Consider the following 6,264-nt stretch of genomic DNA (forward strand, 5'->3'; position numbering starts at 1 on the left):
ATCAGTGTTCGAGCGCCATCCGGGAATCGGCATCTATCAGGTTTTCGAGCCCGGGCATTCCATTGTTTCCTGTCTGCTGTTCAAGTTCGTTGTTGATTGATTGTGCCATTCTATGAGTTGGTAATTTGAATGTAAGATGGACTCTTTTGCAAAGAACCAGTGTATTATGATGCGTCAAGAAAGAGTATCAAAGAGCTCACTAATATCCTTAGCCCCACGGTGGGCGCCAAACTGTTTACCCTAGAATCCGGGTAACAATTGAATTTATATGGGGTTTTAAGGATCCGTGAACTAAAAGATACGAAAGGTTTAGATTGAGGAAAATAAAAGATAAAGACTCAACAATTGCTGTTAAAGTAAATAATCGCAGAATATAATATCGCTTAGAACAATTGTGCTTGATAGCGTACAAGAATTGAGAGAGATGGTACTGTAGTGTAACGATTTCCGATGCCCTCTTTATGGGGTCTTCTCCCCTTTTATACATTCTGATTAAAGGTAAAAATAAGGTAGGTAAATCAATTACATCATGGATCCCTGTAATTATGCCTTAATGGCCTGAAGTGGTTGAGAAAATCACGTTTGGGCGAGATATCCGGCGACGCTTGGTTATCCGTTACGAGTCCGGCTTCCGACCTTGTGTGTTTCTCCATCCGGTGGTGACTCATATCGAGCTCTGCAACGGTCTCGAAATGACTTGACCTCGGTTGTAGACGTGGCCGTCGTTCTACCTTGCATCCAGGTCGGGTTCGATGGCCCCGACTTGCCCCGGACCGGACCCAACCCGGTCGGGCTCAAGCAAAAAAAGGGATCACCCAATACAATATGACTATTCACTGTTTACTAAGAGGAAAGGAGATGACTTTGTAACAGTGTTGATATATGTGGATGACCTATTGATTGCTGGAAATTGCGAAGAGTTCATTAATGAGACCATGGCTGTTCTTCACCAGAAGTTCAAGGTGAAGGATCTTGGTAAACTCAAATATTTTCTGGGAATTGAAGTCATGAGATCCAAAGAAGGGATATTGTTGAATCAAAGAAAATACTGTCTCCAACTCATTTCTGACTTGGGGTTGAGTGGTGCTAAGCCAGTTTCAACTCCAATAGATCTTAACCAAAAATTCACCTCTGCTGAGTTTGACAGACACACTGGGACTGCAGGAGATGAAGTTCTAGCGGATGCAAATGAATACCAAAGGCTGATTGGTCGGCTGATCTATTTGACTATCACACGACCAGACATTGCGTTTGCAGTTCAAACTCTCAGCCAGTTCATGCAAGAGCCCAAAAAGTCTCATTGGGATGCTGCTGTGAGAGTAGTCAAATATCTAAAGCATGAACCAGGGATGGGAATACTTCTAAGTAGTACTGATGCAACTCGCTTAACATGTTTTTGTGATGAAGATTGGGCGAGTTGTCCAAATACAAGGAGGTCTGTAACTGAATACTTGGTCAAATTTGGGAATTCACTTATCTTATGGAAGTCCAAGAAGCAACATACAGTGTCAAGAAGCTCTGCAGAAGCAGAGTATTGAAGCCTAGCAGTTGTGACAGCAGAAGTAGTTTGGTTATTGGGACTGTTTGCTGAACTTGGAGTGACCATCAAGCAGCCTGTAGAAGTCTATTGTGATAGCAAAGCTGCTCTTCAGAATGCAGCCAATCCTATCTTTTATGAACGTACCAAACATATTGAAATCGACTGTTATTTTGTACGCTACAAGATTAAACAAGGAGTGCTTTGCACGCAGTTTATGGGGACTAAAGATCAGCTAGCTGATCTTTTTACCAAAGGCCTTGGACAGTCACAGCATACATTTTTACTAGGCAAGCTTGGATTGCTCAATATTTTGCACCCTCCAGTTTGAGGGGGAGTGTGAACTACTATACAGTTTGAGCTGATTGTAGTTAGTATTAATCGTAGTTAGTCTGTATATTAGCTTAGTTAGCCAGCAGATTAGTTAGTCGGTTATATGTGGGGCCCAGTAGTTGAGTGGGTAAGTTAATACATGTATATAATGTGTATCTTTTCCATTTTACAAAATGAGATTTCATTTCCTCTCAACTGCCAATATCTTCTTCTCTCTCGAGTTCATCTTCCACCTTAGATCCAATTACAATTACTTGGTGAATTTGGAGATTGAGCTCAGATTCACCAAGCTCACAATTAGTATATATATGCTAATGAGATGGATGGATGGATACGTTATGCTATGTTCAAAATTTGATCTTTATTGGGGCAATGACCCTATTTCTTATTACACCTTAATTTCACGAATCATTATCTTTCTGGTTACAACAGATGAAAAGTATTGATGCTACTCGTATCGTACTTGTCCATTGCTTGAAACTTTAATATTACAATATGCAACATCTCTTTGGAATTTACTTGTTAATGGTCCATCACTCAAGTTAAAGCATTAAGCAACGTTGAGATTTCAGGAAAAAACCTTTTGTGGATCTGCAGTTTTTACAAATGTCCCCTTCCCTTGAAAATGCAACTATGTTAAGCATTGGGTTCATCAGTACAATCTGTCTCATCTAGCTACACACTCTAAATTACGTACATGGTTACTTCGTCTTATCTCTTGATATATAATCCTAGCTTCTTCTTTTAAGGGGATACTTTTCATTGGTTTCTCAGGAATCTTACACCTTCATCCCTGCAGTGTTTTCTGAGTTTAGCAATCTCAAGCAGTTGGAATTAAAATTTTTGAAATCGACGGTTAGATAAGTATTCATTGAAATTAGTATATTTTGTGCTATCTTATGTAGTATATGCTAGTTGTTAGATACTAGCATTTTGAGTTAAAAGTGGTAAAGAGATAAGCCATAGCTTGATTGACAATATATATTATGTTGAACTATTTATCAGGTAGAAGAACTATGTCTATTAGTAAAAAAGGTGGACTGTGTTATTAAACGGAACAGTTTTGTTTTCCTCAATTCTGTCAAGAAAAGAATATAATGCAGTATCTTTTAAAATCAAGCTGCTTCTCTCAATATCTGTATCCTTTCCTTTGAGTAGACTTTCTTGAGCTGAGTGATAGAGTATACTCAAACTTTGTTTTGTAACTTGGATGCATTATCTGCTGCTTTCTAAGAAAAGTTTGCGCCTCTTACTTTTAATTGCATTATATCGCTGATCTTTTACTTTGATTTTGTATTCTGATGATGATAAGTGACTCTAAAAGCTAATGCTATTTTTTTTTTCTTCCCTTCAACTTTTGGTGACAGTATAAACTGAGAGATCATTAGTTGCGGAGTTGTCAAGTACGTCGTTACTAAACACTTGGTCTTTAACTACATATTTTTTTTATTTGTAGATCTGCGTTTCCTAAGCATCATTATGTCTTCAAGGAAAGACATGCACAGAAATAGTGGCGAAGCTACAGTGCCCCAAGAGTACCGGTTAACCGAACATCCTTTATCGAAAAATTGTACTATGTATATAGATCAAATATTACTTTATATATATATATATATATATATATATATATATATATATATATATATATATATAGTGAAGGAAGTGCGCGAGGTCAAATCCGTTACCCAACACTTGCATACGCCTGTTTAACCAAAAATAAGCCTTTTGATCAAAATCTAATTTTAGAAGAAAGCGGGTTACTGATAACCAAATTTTACTTCACTTTCCCAACGATATCAAAGGAAAATAATGAAAATAACTAAGGAAAATAGACAAATTGCAAAGTCAAGGTAGAGAATTTTGAGAAAGCAAGAAAGTAAAGAGTATATTTCACTATTGCCTCAGATCTGTCCATACAAATAGAATTCTCTGCTCTTATATAGGAATATACAATTGTAACGGTTTTTTCCCACATAATTTGGGTTGATTATGGGTATTAATGATATTGATTGCCCATAATCTCGGATATCTATAACTGGCGTATTTATTGCTATGAATGCCTCATATCTGTTCCGATTTCCCTTTCTTATTTACTTCCGGTTCATGTATCTTTCCTTCTTTTTATTATTTATTCATTCCGTCCTCATTTATTCCTTGCCAATCTGATAGGCGTGGTACCGTCTCGTGGGTATTTCTTCCCGTGCCTTCTCTTCCCTAACAATTAAGAAAGACACATGTCGTTGTATCATTGTCCCACGTGCCATGCTATGTCAGCATTTCAATATTCCACGTGTAGTGCTTTTTCACCACCAATGCAGATAGTCACCCCACTTTCTTGAATATTCTCTACTGAATATTCGGGGAAGTGGAAAGTTTTTATGGCGGGAATTCCCTGCCGCCGTATTTTCAAATGCAATCATACCTCCTTCTGAACTGATGCGACGCATATCACTTCCATTTAATGATCATGCCACGTGAATTTTGCTAATTGTTTCTTCAGTTCTTCAGCGCTTGTTAGGGCTTTTCTGCAGCCGTATCAGTCACGAAGTGACGGTTCCATTATGATGCTTCATCATGACCTTAATAGTCATGTCTTCTTATAAATACTTCTCCCTTCTTTGATTTTCTAAAGTCTTTCCTCCTTCTTCTTCTTGTTTTACACCTTTTTGCATTTTTCCCTTGTTCTTCTTTAGATAATCATGTCTTCTCCTGATCCTCGCAAGGTTATAATTGTCGATGAATTTGTTTCTTCCAATGCACCTACTAGAAGTAGAAGAGGTGGTAGGCTGCGTAGCCTTGGTTCTATTTCTAACCGTGGTTCCCCCTCTCAAAGTAGTGCTGTCAATCTGTCTTCTTCTAGACCTAGGGCTTCTATAACCCTAAGATCTTCTTCTAGAGATAAAGATTCAATTGAAGCTTTACGTGAACCCACTGTCGATGAAATTGTCCCTCAAGAGTTTTCCTTTGTGACTGATAGTGAATTAATGAAGAGTCAAGTTTTTTCGATGGCTTCCCTTGATCGTGTTGACTGTACCCAACTTTGATTACTACTAGTCTTCTCGCTCTCATTCGAAGAGAATGTTATTGGAAACCTGACTTCCCAATTTTCATTCCTGGTTCCAACCAGAGAATAACTTCATATCAGACTGGTTATTCCTTCGTATACACATCTCCTTTTACCCTAGGCTTTAAACCTCCTATTGATCCAGTGATCATTGAATTCTGCCGTTACTTCAATGTGTGTTTAGGACAGATTTGTCCTATTTTGTGGAGAGCTGTTGCATGCCTCCGTTATTTGTCAAACTTGGCTTCTATGCCTTTTACTTTCCGTAATCTGCTTCATCTTTAATCCCCTAAATTATTTCGAGAAGGAGTTGTCTCCCTTGTGGCCAAAAGTAAAAGTGTATTACTTAGACCTGAAGATGGCAGAGATCGTGGCTGGTATGCCCGCTTCGTTGCTACTCCCACTAGTGCTTTGGTGGGCAAAGAAAACCTGGCTTTACGTAAATATTTCTACCTTGTCTTTTTCCTTTCAAAAAAAATACTCATGTATTTTATTGCCTACTTTTTCTGCAACCATGGAAGTTTTTGAGGAGATTCCTAACTTCCGTGCTTGGGTAGAGAAGTTACTATCTGTTGCCCCTATGGAGAGAAGATCTTAGAAATAACTCTCACAGAGATTTGGCTGAAAAGTTAAGACACACGGATTCCCTATTCGTGGTGTCAGTCCTGCCTCTGTTTCATCCACAAGACTTACCGTGAGTATTGCATAAGAAATAATTCTGAGCTCTTCTTCGAAAAGAAAGGTTTATAAAGCTCGTGGCTCTGAGGGTGAAGAAGAACCATAGGAGGGTTCTTTGGTTCGTAGGCCCCGAGTCAGGAGACGCGTTATTTCTGATGATGAAACTACCCCTCCATGTCACGCCCCAAAATCCGAGGAGCGCGACCGGCGCTCAACCGAGTAAACCCGACCGAGCAAGCCTGTTAGGTCTCATTCTACCCAAACTAATTCATGAATAAATAGGAGATGGACTCCATTAATCAAATTCTATAAATATATCATAAACGATTTCCATTTCATTTTCATTAGCAACTTCATTCACCATTTTAAAGGTATTACAAGTTTTATATATTATTGCCAAACATCAATATTTCTATTTTAAATTCCAATACCCAACACTACCCACAACCTGTCTACGGAGCCTCTAAATACAACTGAAGAATAATATGGAAATGTCGGCAACAAGGCTCCGGCTATACCTTACACAAATACCAAAATAAGACTCCGGGAAGAAAAGCGGCATGATCCACGCAGGGGCCCCGAGAGGAAAGGGGCTCACCAATACAACTGACGGAAAGTGGAGGAGGTGCTACTGTCGGTGGACTGGAGCACC

The sequence above is a fragment of the Nicotiana attenuata genome, unplaced genomic scaffold (genome assembly GCF_001879085.1).
Source record: "Nicotiana attenuata strain UT unplaced genomic scaffold, NIATTr2, whole genome shotgun sequence".
Lineage (NCBI taxonomy): Eukaryota > Viridiplantae > Streptophyta > Magnoliopsida > Solanales > Solanaceae > Nicotiana > Nicotiana attenuata.